Source organism: Pinus tabuliformis, chromosome 1_2 (assembly GCF_031772625.1).
Source record: "Pinus tabuliformis cultivar Carrire ecotype Pingquan chromosome 1_2, CPIR1, whole genome shotgun sequence".
In the NCBI taxonomy this organism is placed as follows: domain Eukaryota; kingdom Viridiplantae; phylum Streptophyta; class Pinopsida; order Pinales; family Pinaceae; genus Pinus; species Pinus tabuliformis.
The window spans coordinates 722,946,083-722,964,327 of record NC_142298.1 but is presented as its reverse complement, the minus strand read 5'-3'; positions in this window follow the sequence as shown (position 1 = coordinate 722,964,327).

The following is an 18,245-nucleotide window of genomic DNA, read 5'->3' as shown; positions in this document are numbered from 1 at the left end:
TACAAAACATTTTTTTATTGTTTAAATATTTTGGATCTATATTTAAAAATATTAACAAATTTTTTTACATTATTTCTCACATCTCCCTTATACTTATACTAGGTTATATAATACCTCCCTTATAATAGCTTATATAATACCTCCCTTATAATAACTTAATACCTTTAAACTCAATAATAAACTGAATTGATTTATTAGGTTTATTACTTTCCAATTTCTATCATTTTAGGGATACAGTAACATTTCTCATATTAGATAGAATATCATATATAGATAAAACACACAATGCACATGACATATCTTGTAAGAAACAGTACAATATTATCCTGTGAAAGGGTTTTTATAAAGAGAGCTGATTATTTTAAAATAACTCGTTTTCTTAAAGAATATTATTGTTATGCATTAAGTTATTTAATGTTTATACTTTAGTGTAAATATAAAAAAATATTTTCTATTTTATTTCATTAATATTGGTTTTTATCATTATATTAAAATAATAAAATATATAAAAAATATGTTAAATTTTTATTATTATCCATTAAAAAAAAATTTCATAGAATTTATTAATGTAATAATTTTTTTTTGTGAATCTCAATTTTCTATTAATTCATGTCAAATATGCATAGTGTAGAGTAGATAAGAAAAAAAAAATTGGCCTCATTCCTACCAAATTTGTTGACAAAAAGATAATAACAAAAGCATGCAATCATCAATAGAAGTAAACTAAGATATCACATATAGCCCAAAAATGCCAAAAAATAAGGAGAAAACACTGAATAATCATTTGTTGTCTAATAAGTTACCGAATTCTTGATCATCCTAACTATTACCACTCCATATGTTCTATTATGGGTTCTAGTCAATCCAGCCTCACATGTATTCGTTCTTGGACTTGCTGCAAAGACTAATACTAGTTTGTCCATCATGTACTTGTGGTTATGCTAGAAGAAGCAATAGTTTCATTCTTTTCATCATGGTAGTCTAGAAAAATCACATTTTGAAGTTGGTTCTTCAAAAAAATCAAATAGACATGGTAATTCTATTCTTCCTGGAGATTGATCTGCTTATTGATCTAGCTCTTCACTGAATTTCCACATGTCTGCCTAATGTTCTACTCTGCTCTACAACCCCATGGACTATCGCCCTACGTGTGTAGCCATGTTGTCATTGCATAGCTTTCAAAGATTCAGCCTAGGGGCACCAAGTTTCAACCCAATACATAGTGTGTTGACACCTTTGAGCACACTGGTCCTCACTATTGTATTCCAATTCAATACAGAGGTAGTGGTACAGGCTACCAGAAGAACCACTAAACAAGAGTCTCTCGGCCACCACTAACTTTCATGAATTAAAAGAACGCCCCTCCATACCATACCTGAGAGGCGATAAGAAGCCACACCCACTACCCACTACTCTGAACACCAACAGACAACCAAACCTGTTCATGGAAGGAAATCCCCAGTGGATGCCCACCCAATCCTCCAATTCTCCACCAAGACCAAGCCCCTACAAAGGTAGAAGGAACTAATTGGAATAAAGTTGAAAGAAATAGAGCTAATGGTTTCACATAGATTACAAACACTTATAGGAGAGAAACCCCTAAGAAGGTCACTACCTCGACTAGAATACCGAACAATTAACTCAAACCGTAGTGTAATGATAGGGTTTAGCCCTCTATTTTCTAGTTTATCAGTGGGCCCAATGACAATTTTAAGCACAAAAGCCAAACACCACAATACTACCTTTAAATAAAATGTAGCCAACTCGCTAAAAGATAAATTTAGAAGCAAATTAGAAGATTAGAGAATTAGGATTACCCGAAGTTTAGAAATGGAAAATAGTTCCAACAATGATGTCGTATTTATTGAGCCCGTACACTACTACTTCCTCTGAAGACTACAGGCCCAACCTAATTTAAAATTCATTCTTTCTTGAATTGTTTCATTTCAGTTAAGTTTTCCTTTAATGGATGGTAGTTGATTCACAGTGCAAAGAGGAGTTGAAAAGGCAGCTGAGGAAGCACACTTTTAAATATTTGGTGACTCTTGTCTATATGAGCCAATTCTCATTTGTAAGACACACAAGACTGGAAAACAAATAAACTATATATTAAATGATCTCAAAGAATTATGTAAATGTTGTACATATAAATACATATATGAAACAATTGAATTAGTTCTCGGGAGTTCTTGGACTCCAATAACTACCCAAACTAACCCAAGGTTAATCCTGAGGATTAGTTATCTAACAGTCCCCCCTTAATTCGAAGGGATATACCAAAGTCCAAGAACGAGAGCTCAAAATGCAGAAATGTATCTGAACCAAGAGCTAAATGTCTCTCAAGAAATGGTTTTTAAGGATAACCACAAACCAAGATGGGAGAACTCAAGGTCTCAACCAACACCAACTCTGGAACCTTCATAGCGGTTCTCAGAACAACAAAAAATGTGGTTTTAAGGTGACCACAAACTCTGGAACTATCATAGCAGTTCCTCAAACAATTCCAAACATGGAAGTGCTCAATCAACTCAATCAACTCAAATCTGACTCAGGCTCGCTTGACATCTCGAACTCGAACTTGTAGCAAACCTTCAACCATTCCCCCCTTGTTGGATACATTGTGAGAAGTACTCTTCATTACTGCAATTCTGCTCATCACTCTAGAACATATTCTTCGATATGCCCTATAAATCTTCTTGGTTGTTTTGGTCCAATCCCAAGAAGCAATCCATCCAAAATTTACCTTCTCTCTTGCAGTAGACTTCTTTCTGGAACATCTATTTGTATGATGATTTCGCTTTCCACAATGCTCACACAGGTGATGATCAAAACTCCGATCTTTCACATGTCAAACTATGTTACACTGTTGGAATTTATCAACTTGTTCTGGAAAAACACTGTCTAGAAATCCAGTGCTTCAGAATTTTATCGGTTTAGCAAAATCTGGTATGTGGAAAGATACATCCAAAACGTCCTCTTTGTAACCCAAACTAGTTCTGTGTTTATTGTGTGTAATCTCTTCCTATGGCCTTATGAAAGTTTTGGGAATATCAAGCTTCTCATAAGAAATTTCAGTTGCATTTCCTTTTGTAGACTTTCGCAAAGGTTGCTGAAGTGGTTGTGATGGTTGCTCATCTTGAAAAATAGGCTCAAGAACAGGCTCTTTAAGAGCAATTTCTAGTCCTGCGGAAACATTACTATGATTATTTTCTGAGTGATAATCGGGCTCAAACACACTATTATTCGGAACAAGAACATGTTCAAAATTCTTCTTTTGCAGTTCTTCTCGCTGAAACTGGGATTCTAGTTCCAAAAATTCAATTTTGCTTTTCGCATTTTGAAAATATCACTGGATGTCAGAGAGCATGTCCTTACTAACTTGGACACTATTATGCAGAGAAGCTAACATTAAATTGTTTAATAACTGTAATAAATCATCGAATTTCGCCATGTTATTGAGAAATCAACTTTAAAAGGGGTGTCGGGTACTACCAAAAATGCACCCAATACAAGCGAATTTACAAAATAATTTCAACAATATTTTGAAAAAGGTCAAATAATTGCAAACATAATTATGTCATTTTAACACCTTGCCAATAGAAATCACTAGTTTGTTCCAATAAATTAGTCCTTGTAATCTCGTCTAAAACACTATCCAATCTTTCTATCCTTAACACCTAGTTTGTTAAAGTAAATTAGTCCTTGCAATCTCGTGTAAAACACTATCCAATCTTGATATCCTCAACGCTTGGTCTTTAATGAATCAAAGGGATTTTTTTTGTTTTAGTCTGAAATGTGCCACCTATGCTAACAGACATACTGTTAATATGAGAAGGCATCCAGCCTGCCTCCCACTTAAGAAAATCATAACATTTTAATACATCCAAAACGGCCACCTCCACTGCAAACCCTCTTCAAACACCAAGAAAAACAAGAAGCCTATATTCAACCATTCTTTGGAATCTCAATTAATTACAAATCTCAAGATTTCCCATACCAAGTTGGAACCTATCAATCAGACCAATCAATTAAAAATCCCTGAGAACACATTTTTAAAGCCATGCACACCCATTTGAAACCCTAATAAAGCCCAAATGATAATAAATTACAGCATAATAACAACTCAAGAAGAATGTAATGAGAACAAATACTATTTCTCTGCCGAATGTGAAGCTTAGGCAAAATGAGTTCAAATTGTTTTCAAGAAAAAAAGATCTCAGATAAATTTTGCCCCGTTTTATACGTTTCCCAGACAAAAACTAGAAAAATTTAAATGTGAATGTGGTTTGAAGACTTTTACGCTATTTAGTAAGAAATCGGCCTTTTGTATCTAAATTCAAAGTCACGGCATTCCACTTATTTAATTGCAATGAGGAATCAAATATCACCGTACCTAAGATATATTAGAGCAATTTCACCATACCTGAGATATATCATATATCGCAAAAACCCCTAGCCACGAGTTTCAAGAGTGAATCTGCTCAGAAAGTAGTGTATTTGCAGAGTGCATCTTCCAAATGCTTCAAAATGCTCAGAGAACATAGTAAAATAGACATAATTTACAATTCAACTGCAAAGAAAACCTCTTTTAAAACCTCGATTTACGAAGGTTCAAAGCACTCCGAGATTTTAGGTGAATCTGCCTTGGATTCTTTGAATCTACAAACTTAGCTAGTTGATTACAACAAGAATTCCTCCTTTGCTGGATTCCAATTTGTTCAACGACAAGTCGTCTTTTCTGTTGATGTTAGACTAACATATCCAATAGTCTTGGCAATGCATTGTGAGATCAATGCATTTCCAACATTTTTTATTTATTTTTTAAAAGAATATAAAAATTTTCACCAAAAAAAAAAAAAAAATCTCTCTTCACCGATCTTAACAAATACACATAGATAAAACAACACAAAATATTGGCCTCTTGATTGCTTGTCCAAACATATTGCATATGTTTTTTTTTCTTGACTTGTTAAAAAAAATTCATCGATCAAATCAACATGGTCTTTCAACACACATTTAGTCCCTACAGGATCGATCGAACAACAACATGCCAAGCTGCAGTCAATGGCGCAGAATGCATTTGATATAGAAAAGAATCTGACTGGATTGAATGAAGCCATGAAGATAGGTAAATATGCACTGTTATCTCTAGATCTACATAGTAATTCAAATGGAGTTGTTCTTTAACACGCTCAATAACACTTGGAAGGAGTTCATAATTTTCATGAAAAGCATAACCAGGAAGGTTATAGTGCCCAGGAAATTAGGCTTCTTCTACGGTCATAAATATTTTCTCTACAAAGGTTGAGACGGAAGTAGAACTCACCATGAAAAAAATCTTAACAGTTAACACTGGTCTAGAACTTCGAACCTCAGAATTTGTTTCAACAAAGATTCTGCAGGGAAATACATGGGAGAGTGCCCCTCAACTTGATTTTCATAGAGTTAGTATTATAAGTCGTCACTTTTTTTCTCGTTCTGTTATTACAATGCTATACATGAAAATCACACACAGCACGCAGACTCTAGGTCCCTCCATCCTCATTTCTGATGTGAAATTCACATAGGCCTCTTCACTTCCAGCTACATTACACAATTATGCATGAATGCATGGCCAGCCACAACATCAATTCATTCTGAGAATTTAACTCTCAATTCATCCAAAGTTCAATCAACAACATTGAACCCTTTTAATGCATTTCTTGATCCATTGCATGCCAAAACAACAGCGAAAACATGCATGAATTGGAGCGCACAAGAAGGCCACAAAACTAGTGGCTCACCTAGATCAACCATGCTTTGATACCACTTTAAGACACACAAGACTAGAAACCAAATAAACTGTATATTAAATGATCTCAAAGAATTATGTACATGTTGTACATATAACTACATATAGGAAACAGTTGAATTAGTTCCCGAGAGTTCTTGGACTCCAATAACCACCCAAACTAACCCAAGGTTAATTCTAAGGATTAGTTATCTAACATCATTTTCATCTTCAATTGGTAGGTCGTTTATGAGAAAGTTCTTGGGTTTGGTTTTATTTCAAAATAAAATTCAAATTTATTATGATGTGCTATTGTGTGTGAATTTTACAAATAAAATAATATTGAAGAGGGTAACTGATGCAGGAGCATTTAGACCTAGTCAGCAATGTGATGGAACGATCACATGTTGTGACTAACAAGGGGTTGGAAGATAAGAGATTAGTTGATTTTATTTATTTAAATGTGTGAGAGTGTTTATTTATTTTCAAATATGAGAAAAGGGCATAGTGGCTGATTGATCCTCCCTGTGTGGAGATCAGATTTATTTGGTTTTGAATAGGATATGAGGGATTTGAAAGCTTAATTTAGCATTTGTTTTAGAGAAGAGTGGAGTTGAAGAGATTCCTTAGGAGAGAGCGAGAGATATCAGGATTTAAACCAAAATTGGTTCATGAATCCACTTTTGTATAAATATAGTCTTTTTGTATAATTCAGGGGTTAGCTAGGTTAGCTGAAGAGATCAGCTAAAGATTAGGAGAAAGGGGTTAGCTAAGTTAGAGTCAAGTAAGAGAGAGCGAGGATTCTAGGAAAGAAACAAGGGATTTCTTTATTGTTGTAATTGAGCCAGAGGGCGAGATCCTATAACTGCATTGTATTAAATTAATATTTTTGTGTGCATGAATGTGTTATTTCTCTTGAAACCCTTCGCTTGTCTCTGTATATTTGCATGAGGAAAAATTTGAGCATTCTTCTCCGTTTTTATGTCTTAAGCTACAAATCGTAGCATTCAAGCATAATTGGGGTCCTTAGTGTTAATAGCAGTGTTTGAACCACTTTAAAACCCAGTCATTGACCAAAGATATCACAAAGAGTTTATATATGGAGTTGTGGTTGCGAAACAGAGAATTGTAGAGGAACTGTGTTAAAGCATAAATTCACCAAATACAAGCGAGATCAAGTCCAAGAGGCATAGACGGATCAATGCATAGTTACCATTGGATCTTGGAGATCAACGGATGAGGTCAAAGGAATTGAGCGGCTAAGATTAAGTTGCATAGGACTGAGTTAAGACATGAACAGTGGAAATGAGTTTAAGCTTTATCAGAAGAGGAATCTGGAGGAGCCGTCGATGGTAGGAGATGTACGGTCATTGCATCACATAGGAGCGTAGCTGTTAATCGACAGAAGGTGGTTTCCATAAGCAGTAAGCAGAATATCAGGCAACCAAAAAGTGATAAGTGGAAATTTAGGGTAGTCACCCGATTCCACTCATCAATCGACACGTAGCAGTGAAGGAGAGAGAAAAAACTACTTTATCGGGTGGGTAACCATTGTGCAAGTGGTCTACCCGATATTGATGTCAACCATTAGATCAAGTGGGATTGATTGAACGGTTGAGATCGAGCGAACTGTTTGGTCAGATTGGGTGAAGTGTACACTGTCGTATTGAGTAGTAAATCGATGGTGGAGAATAAAGTGGAAAGGTTTGGTATTAGCAGACCCAAGAGATTTGTATATGCAGTTTTAATGCATTTGAAGTCCGGCTTATGTGTTCGGAGCGGGTTTCCCGTGTATTTCTTTGTATTTCGAGTTTTTGTATGGTTCGAGCTTTTAATGTAAATACAAACATAAATGCTTCCGATAGGTGATTGTGGCATAACCACAAGGTCTGGGTCCGGTAGTTGCTTGTATATGGAGGGAAGTTTCCTTGGTGATTAGATCCCACCATCAAGTGGTATCAAAGCTAGATCAATGCTCTGTAGAGATTGGTTGAGAGACTGAATTTTAATTCCAGCATATGTATAATTGCAATGAAGTGAATTTGATACAGATGGGGATCAGGCTACCAAGGAAACTAAGATCAGAATGGGGAAGTAGTGAAATTCTGATGAAGGTCTGGTAAGAATGTTTATTTTGATAATTTTGTAGAGATGTGTTTTGAATGTCTAAAGAACAACAAGGGATTGAAATTTCAAAGGAGAAGATGCTTTCCTTTCAGAAAAATGAAATTTCCATGTAAATTGATTGAATGATTAGTTTGATTTAAAAGGTAAATTGAAATGAAAGGTTTAGAAGTTAAAGCTAAAGAGAAGAGTGGTTTGCTATGGCATTGAAGTCATTTAAATGATTTGAAGAATTTTGTGAAAATTGAGAATGATTGAGCATTGCTTAAAGATATCAATAGATAAAGGAACAGTTAAAGTGAAGGTTGGATTCAATAGATCTGAAAAGAGAGTCATTACAAGGAATGAATTTTGGAATTTGTAGAAGCAAAAAAATATTTTGTTATAAACAAGTTATCAGAAGGAATTGATAGTGACTGTCATGAATTGGTAAAAATAATTGAAATTCAAATCTAGTCTTAATTGATCTTGAAAGTTGAAGAGTCCATTATGAAAATTAAAATGGGAAATAGTTGCTAGCTGTATGGAGTCTTTTGAATGGAAAGTCTAAATGAAATAGTGAACATATGAATCTTTTGGCAAAGATTTAACTGATGGAATGGGAATTAGTTTTAAGACATATTTGAAAGAAAGGTTGTAGAGTTAAAAGGTTACTTTGATGTATCTTGAGATAAGATTGTGCAGGTCAATAGAAGAAGTGGAATTTCTGAAAGGTAGAATGAGTTGTACCAGCATCATAGCATATGAGCTACGTTAAAGAAGATAGAGCAAGAGGAACTCTCAGATGAGTAAAGGTGACAGTACCCAACAGTAAATGAAATTACTGAATGAAAGAAGGAAGTGAGCAATTGAAGATGCAGAGCATAGAGTAGGGAGTGTTCAAGAGGAGATGAGAACAACTTCCAACTGTGGTTGGGTAGAAGTTGTTGAGGCAGCTCCACAATTGTGATTGTGGATAGAGTTGTCTTAAATATAACAATTCCAGCAAGAGGAGTGCTGGGTAGAATTTTTAGTCACTGAAAGGTTCGAGGAAAGAACAAATAGGTTCCAAAAGGCTAATCTCAGAAAAGTTTGGTGACGCATGAAGGAGACTTGTTACCAATGAAGAAGGCTAGTTGCAACTCACTAGTGATCAAGGAAAGTTCACCAAAGGAAGAAATGGAACTGACTATTGGTAGTTATGATAGGGGTATAGAGGAGAGTCAGAAGTAGAGGAAAAAGAGTGCTGAAGCAGTTGGGATCAAAGAATGAGTAAAGAAGAAAGGAACATAGAGTTGGCTGAGATGAAGATAGAACTCAGTCGTTTGAGGAGGCTAGTATTGAAGGGAATTAGACAAAAATGGAAACAAGGATTTTATGTGGGAAAAAGAGTTAAATGGCCTATCAAAGAATTGTTTGCTGAGAAATTAATCTCTGAACAGTTGAGGATGAAAGAGTAGAATACATCTGTGAACCAGAGAAAGGATCTCTCCTTGGGGAAGGAGACAGTGATGACAGTGATGAAGAACGGATCTATGCAGATTGGAATGAGAGGAATGTGTTGGTAACATCTTCACAAAGAAGAGAATCTCATATTTTTGGGATTGATTATTTCTGTGAATGTAAAATTGCAGGTATTCAGCCTAATGAATTTGAGCATGTGTATGAAAAGGGGAAAGAGGCAGAGGCAAGAAAACCACAAAAGGAGATGCATAAAGACTTTCAAGACTTTAATTGGTGGAGAAAATTAAAAGGTATGAGTAAATGGTTGTGTCTTCTCTTAGTGAAAACTTATTGGATCATGTTAGAAGGAATTTTAGCATGGATAGAAGACCAAGGGGAAATGGAAAAAGGAAAGGAAATAAATGCATTGCAGATTTGTGAAATGAAGAGAAGAAAAGTTGACACAGAGAACTTAACTGAAGAAGTTAAGTCAAGGAAATCTTTGAAAGATCAAAGTCTTATCATAGAAGAGGAGGAGACATTGTTATCTTATGTGGATAAACTGAGTGTTGGAAGAAATTGTGTAGAACAGGAAGGTATTCTACAAACTTATGATGAAGTTGCAAGCATAGTCAAGAAGTTGCAGTCCCATAAGTTTTCTTTGATGAGGAATAAATCAGAGATGTTGACGAAGAATTTCTCAATAACTTAGTGAACTATTAGAATAGTTCAAAGAAGCATGAGGAACTAATCACTGAGGCTTCAAATGAAGAGCCTTGTATTTTTGAAACTGACATGTTGTGTACATTTTCAGGTTTGACAGGTAATGAACATCAATTGGATAATGTGCATATTCATGTTGAAGAAGAAGTGAGATTACTGGAAGAAATGGCTGAAACAAAAAGATATTTTGAGCATGTATTTAATAATTTTGAGAATGATGGTATTGACAGGGAAGTTGTCATGATTAAAGAAGCTGAAGATAAGAAAATGAAAGTTTGTGATGATAACTAGAATGAAGTATTTTCAGTCGAGAATCAAAATGAAAGTACTATGGAAATTATGAACGAATATAAGATGATGTTGACAGATACAGAAGTTCAGGAATTCTGTGATTTTAAAGTGGATTATTTTTATGAATCTGTAAACCATGAAGAAGTCTTAGAAAACCAAAATTGTTTTACTGATGTAGGAGAAGATGAAACAACATCATTTTGTTGCAATAGTATAAGTATGGAAGAGGAAAGGGTACTTCATAATGATATGCTCCAAGAAATCCTAGCTATTGAACTGTTGAATGATAGTCTTGTGTCAGAACAAGGAACACTGTGTAATGCAGAGGAAAGTATTGGAATGAGAATTGATGACAGTTTCATAACTTTTGCAAAAGGACAGTATAAAGATTTGATGGCAGAATTATCTATGGAGATCGAAAACTATAGTTATTTTGAATCTGACAATTGGGATGGAAATATTGTCTTATACAGGAAGGAGGAGTCATATGCAAATGACATGCTTATTGAATATGAAGGAAATGAGATTTTGTTAGAAAAGCTATTAGATGAACTTGATAACATAGAGGGAAAGATTATCTTTAATGATAGTGAAAGGGAAGTTGTAGAGTACAAACAACAGTTTGTAAATGACAGGGGCGAAGAAGAATTGGATACAAATTTCATAATTTCTATGCTAAGGAGAAATGTACAACAGGCAAATGTCAGTGTAGTTCAATTGAGAACAAATTCTAAAGAGGAAGTTGAGAAATTGTGGAAGATGAAGACAATTAAAAAGAGGGACAACAAGGAAGAGAAATTAACAAAAGGAATTTGTATCAGCAAGGAAAGAGGACAACAACAAAATAAGATTTGGAAACCTAGAGGAACAGAAGTGACAGTGGTAGAAGAATTGAATCAGCAGTATAATGAAAGTGATGACCAGTTACAAAGTAAAGTTTGGGATACTGGATGATCAGCAGAAGAAACACATGACCAAGAGGTCATGAAAATTTTCAACTTTGGGAGTCTGATGCAGGAGCATTTAGACCTAGTCAGCAATGTGATGGAATGATCACATGTTGTGACTAACAAGGGGTTGGAAGATAAGAGATTAGTTAATTTTATTTATTTAAATGTGTGAGAGTGTTTATTTATTGTCAAATATGAGAAAAGGGCATAGTGGCTGATTGATCCTCCCTGTGTGGAGATCAGGCCAAGAAGTTAGATTTATTTGGTTTTGAATAGGATATGAGGGATTTGAAAACTTAATTTAGCATTCGTTTTAGAAAAGAGTGGAGTTGAAGAGATTCCTTAGGAGATAGCGAGAGATTTCTGGATCTAAACCAAAATTGGTTCATGAATCCACTTTTGTATAAATATAGTATTTTTGTATAATTCAGTGGTTAGCTAGGTTAGCTGAAGAGATCAGATAAAGATTAGGAGAAAGAGGTTAGCTAGGTTGGAGTCGAGTAAGAGAGAGCGAGGATTACAAGAAAGAAACAGGGGGTTTCTTTATTGCTGTAATTATGCCAGAGGGCAAGACCCTATAACTGTATTGTATTGAATAAATAATTCTGTGTGCATGAATGTGTTTTTTCTCTTGAAACCCTTTGCTTGTCTCTGTATATTTGCCTGAGGAACAATTTGAGCATTCTTCTCTGTTTTTATGTCTTAAGTTATAAATCGCAGAATTCAAGCATAATTGGGGTCCTTAGTGTTAATAGCAGTGTTTGAACCACTTTAAAACCCGGTTGTTGATCAAAGATATCACAGAGAGTTTATATATGGAGTTGTGGTTGTGAAACAGAGAATGGCAGAGGAACTGTGTTAAAGTGAAATTCACCAAATACAAGTGGGATCAAGTCCAAGAGACATAGACGGATCATTGCATAGTGACCGTTGGATCTTGGAGATCAACCGGCGAGGTCGAAGGAATTGAGCGGCTAAGATTAAGTCACATAGGACTGAGTTAAGAGATGAACGGTGGAGATGAGTTTAAGATTTAGCGGAAGAGGAATCTGGAGGAGCCGTCGATGGTAGGAGATCTACGGTCATCGCATGACATAGAAGCGCATGCGTTAATCGATGGAAGGCGGTTTCCATAAGCAATAAGCAGAATATCGGGCAGCCAAAAAGTGGTAAGTGGAAATTTAGGGTAGTCACTCGATTCCACTCATCAATTGACACGTAGCAGCAGAGGAGAGAGAAAACCACTTTATCTGGCAGGTAACCATCGTGCAAGTGGTCCACCCGATATTGATGTCAACCGTTATTTATTTAAATGTGTGAGAGTGTTTATTTATTGTCAAATATGAGAGAAGGGCATAGTCGTTGATTGATCCTTCCTGTGTGGAGATCAGGCCAAGCAATTACATTTACTTGGTTTTAAATAGGATATGAGGGATTTGAAAACTTAATTTAGCATTTGTTTTAGAAAAGAGTGGAGTTGAAGAGATTCCTTAGGAGAGAGCAAGAGATTTCTGGATCTAAACCAAAATTGATTCATGAATCCACTTTTGTATAAATATAGTCTTTTCGTATAATTCAGGGGATAGCTAGATTAGCTAAAGAGATTAGCTAAATATTAGGAGAAAGAGGTTAGCTAGGTTGGAGTCGAGTAAGAGAGAGCGAGGATTTCAAGAAAGAAACAAGGGGTTTCTTTATTTTTGTAATCGAGCCAGAGGGTGAGACCCTGTAACTGTATTGTATTGAATAAATAATTCTTTGTTCATGAATGTGTTATTTCTTTTGAAACCCTTCACTTGTCTCTGTATATTTGCCTAAGGAACAATTTGAGCATTCTTCTATGTCTTTATGTCTTAAGTTATAAATCACAGCGTTCAAGCATAGTTGGGGTCCTTAGTGTTAATAACAGTGTTTGAACCAATTTAAAACCCAGTTGTCAATCAAAGATATCCCAGAGAGTTTATATATGGAGTTGTGGTTGTGAAACAGAGAATGGGAGAGGAACTATGTTAAAGTGTAAATTAACCAAATACAAGCGGGATCAAGTCCAAGAGGCATAGACGGATCAATACATAGTGACTGTTGGATCTTGGAGATCAACGGATGAGGTTGAAGGAATTGAGCGGCTAAGATTAAGTCACATAGGACTGAGTTAAGAGATGAATGGTGGAGATGAGTTTAAGCTTTAGCGGAAGAGGAATCCGGAGGAGCTGTCGATGGTAGGAGATCTATGGTCATCGCATGACATAGAAGTATAGGCGTTAATCGGCGGAAGGCGATTTCCATAAGCAGTAAGCGGAATATCAGGCAGCCAAAAGGTGGTAAGTGGAAATTTAGGGTAGTCACCTGATTCCACACATCAATCGACACGTAGCAGCAAAGGAGAGAGAAAAAACTGCTTTATCGAGCCGGTAACCATCATGCAAGTGGTCCACCCTATATTGATGTCAACCATTAGATCAAGCGGGGTTGATTGAACGGTTGAGATTGAGTGAACTGTTTGGTCAGATCAGATGAAGTGTAAACCGTCAGATTGAGTAGCAGATCAACGGCGGAGAATAAAGCGGAGAGGTTTGGTATTAGCAGACCCGAGAGATTTGTATATGCGGTTTTAATGCATTTGAAGTCTGACTTATGTGTTCAGAGCAGGTTTCCTGTGTATTCCTTTGTATTACAAGTTTTTGTATAGTTCATGTTTTTAATGTAAATACACACATAAACGCTTTCGATAGGTGATTGTGGCATAACCACAAGGTCTGGGTCGTATAGTTGCTTGTATATGGAGGGAAGTTGCCTTGGTGATTAGATCCCACCATTAGTAACCAATTTTAGGAGATTGCCTCTTTGTACTATTTTAATGTCTATACAATTCTCGAAGACATTCACAACAATCTCAGTTAGATAGGTGCATAATCCCTAACCCCCGTGCCATGGGAAATCCTAAAAGTTGGTCTTAACTGAAATTTCTTTCATATAAATTCTCATAGCTTAGTTGCTCAAAAACAAAATTTCTTGGGAAGCAAAACTGGAAAGTTCACACAAAGCTTGTAATTACTCAATCCTTGTGACAGAAGAGCACAAGTCATTCGGAGGCAAAACTAGGAATTTGGCAATCTGCAAAATTTGCATTACATATAAGTCAGAATCCTATGTCTAGTTGCATTAGAGAAAGTTTTACCTTGAGGATGGCTTAACGTTATTTTCAAGTTTAGGATCAAAATAAAGAATAATTAATTTAGATGGAAAATTATATCATTTTTAAGTTAATATTAGATATAGGTTATGATTAAAATAAAGTATGATGTTATTTTTAAAGGTTAAAATGAAATAGGATGAATTTAAATGGAAATGTAAATTATTTTTAATTTAAAATATAATTAGATTTAAATTAGTGTATCATTAATTTACATTAAAAAAATTATTAAGTTTAATTAAAATTGAAATTAAAAATATATTTTATATTTTAATTTATTAAAATAAATTTAAATATATTTTATTTTTTAATTTATTAAAATAAATTAAAATTTATTTTATTTGATTAATATTATATAAAATTTAACTTTAAATGGTTCATAGGGTTTTGGATAGATGGTGATTGTGTGCTTTGTACATAGGAGTGATATATTGGACATGATAAAGATGTAATCCCCCCAAACTTACAAACAAACAAAAAACTTAATAAATATTATACAATAGCTTATAAGGTTTTAGGTTGATGCTAAATGTATGTACTCTTAACAAAAATGTATTCCTTATAATAAATTATTGATTTAAATTTTCTATAAATTAATGAGCAAAAAATAAATATCATATAATTATTTAAATTATATAATTAAAAGTATATTTTTAATGTGGTTCATGGACATGGGAGATCAATTACCTCTACTTTCACTTAAATAATCACATGGAGATCCACCCCAAGGGATTACTTTAAAACCAGGCTACTTATTTGACTAACCTAACCCCAAGAGATTGGTGACCTCCCATTAGCGAAATGCTTACAACTAGACTCGAGCTAACCCTTAACTAATTAACTAAAATTAGGTAAGCTCACCCTTAAAGCTACATATTTAAAAGTAATAGAAATATATAATTAAAAGTAATTATAAATGAAGAAATATAATTTAAAATAATTATGAATATATAAATATTTGAGATAATCAATATTAATTCATATTTCCATTTCCATTTTTAACTTATAAAATTAATTAATACATACATCTTATTATGATTATTAATAATAACTATTTATAATTATACTTTATATTAAATAATTACTTCTAATTATATTTTATATTTTATATTCTTTATTATTATAATATTGTAAATCATTATATTTAATTTAATATAATAAATTTATAAGTAAAGAAATTTGGAGTTACTAAAATATCATTTTACTAATCTAGCATTTTCAATGATTATTATATTCAGTTTTTCATTTATTTGCTATTAATTTTTCTTTGACTAAAAAAATTTAAATCTATTCAAAGTTTAACATTATGAAATTAAATTTATTATTTTTAAATAAAATCTATTTCTAGCTATTTCAAATACGATTGGTTGAAATGTCTCCCCTCTTATTGTATAATGATGGCAAGAATTGACTTTTGTGTCCTCTATTATTAATTACTATGTAGAATATTGAATAGATAATTTTTATTTGTTTTATTTTTAATTTACAAAAAAAATAATTTAAAAAATATGTAAAGATAACATGTGTACAATTTGTACAACTCTCATTCAATTCGAACGCTCTCATATACGCATACAAGAGGAGGTGCGAAGTAAGGTGAAGCCACAGCAAGAGGAGGCGCAGCTCTATGCGTCAATCCTTGGGCAAGGCCGCACGATGAACATCGCATGAAGTTGTATCGGGTGAAGGCATGGGTAGGAAGTTGCCTGCCATTCAGTTGAGGGCGCGGGTGAAGACTCGGGTGAGTCGTCGACCCGTTGTGCATAAGTAAACGGAGGTGTCTACGGGTGACTTGGGTAAGTCGCCTACTCTACGTGTGAAGTGTGAAGGGTGACTTGGGTGAGATCGCCCGCCCGTCGAGACAAAGTTGTGTTGAGGAGCGTTTGGCAGCTCGTGTCAGGGCACGCCCGCCCAACTCGAGCAAGGAACTTTGGTTGACACACGAAGGTGTGGAATATTGTAAAATTGGGTAAGTCTGAAACTTGGTGTTTCCCAAGTATACCTGTAAAGCTTTGTAGCATTAAAAAGTTGATTAATATATTATATTCGGGCAGACTCATTGTTCAGGGAGTTGCCCCTCCCTTTATACTGTGCAATTGTGTTCTTCATCTATAATTGCTATTGATAATGAATGTGTATGGGTGTTCATTGGTATAAAGGAATAATAATAATACTTAGTTGAGAAACACAAACTAAGTAGGACAAGTGGTTAGGCGTAGTCCATGAACATAAGTATTGGTGAAAAGAAAGTGTTTTGTGGTGCTGCACCTTGCCAAAAGTGGTTGAAAGACTACCGCAGGCCTGGGGGCGTGACAGGTGGTATCAGAGCTAATCAGGTAGCTGATTGGGTCGACAGTGAAGAGCTGATACACACCTTGACAGGTGGTATTAGAGCAGGGTTGCTTGTGACGAAGTGCAGGTATGCATACACTTGGAAGTTGATGACAGTGAAGAAGGTACTTGCAAGTGAAGGAAGTTGGTATCACACAAGTGGAACAAGAACTGGTTCAGTTTGCAAGGTACAGGTAAAGTTGGTGAATGGTTGATACTCGATCACAAAGAAGGAAGAAGGAAGCAGAGATGGCGGGTGAATCTAGCTACAATGCGACCGAGGCTTTTATAAATAAGATACTAGAGAGAATGGAGGCATTGGAATCTTACTGGACTACAAAGATGGATCTAGTCATGAAGGAACTAGAGAATCATGTGTAGATGAGGGAAGAGTTTGATGAAGTCTGGACTCGGCATGAGTACATTGATCTTAAGTTTACACAACTTGAAATTGAAGTCAAGGAGATTGGAGAAGCAAGGGATAAAGGTCTGGCAGAGATATTGAACTTGTAGAAATCTCTTGATGGTGCAAATGATGAGATCGCAATGTTGAAGAAGGCCGTGGGACATAACTCAGGTGGAGAAGTGTCTCATGTGAAAGTTAAGGAACCGGAATCTTATGATGGTACAACAAGCATAAGACTCTTGGTAACTTTCTCTGGGATATGGAGCAATACTTGGAACGCTTGGGTCTATCTGATGATGAGACAACGGTGAAGGTGGCTGCTCCATTCTTGACAAAAGATACTAAGATGTGGTGGAGAAGACAGATGGATCAGATTGCCAATGGCAATGCTGATGACATTACTTCTTGGGATGATATGAAGAAAGCTTTGTAGGCTCATTTTAGTCCTCAGGATGAAATGTGGGAAGCAAGGATGAAGATTAAGTTTATTAAGTAGACAGGGAACCTATAGACATATCAGGGGGAGTTTGCAAGTGTGGTTTTGGAACTTCCTGACATGGCGGAGAGGGACAAGGTGTTCAACTTCATTATTGGATTGAAATCTTGGGTATGCAATGAAGTGAAGAGGCAGAAGATTAAGACACTTGAGGAAGCTTTTGCTGCTATAGATCGACTGGTGGAGAATTATGATGAAACTTCTAATTAGAGGAAGAAGAAGTTCGATAAGCTGAAAGAAAAGAAGAAAGATGATGCTTCGAAATTGGATGAGAAGTCAAAGATGAAGAAGCCATTGAAGTGTTGGATTTGTGTTGAACCACATACGGTGAAGAATTTCCCTTCTAGACTGAAAGTGGCCACTATTGCACAATCTAATACGAGGAAAGAAGAACCTTCTGTGGGGATGATGCACATTCTTGGAGCTGCTGCTGCTACGGAAGTGGTCTCTTAGAGAGATCCTGAAAGGAACTGCTTGGAGTATGTTCGGATGAAGATTGGTCGTATGGAGGTACTTACTATGGTAGATAGTGGAGCTACTCA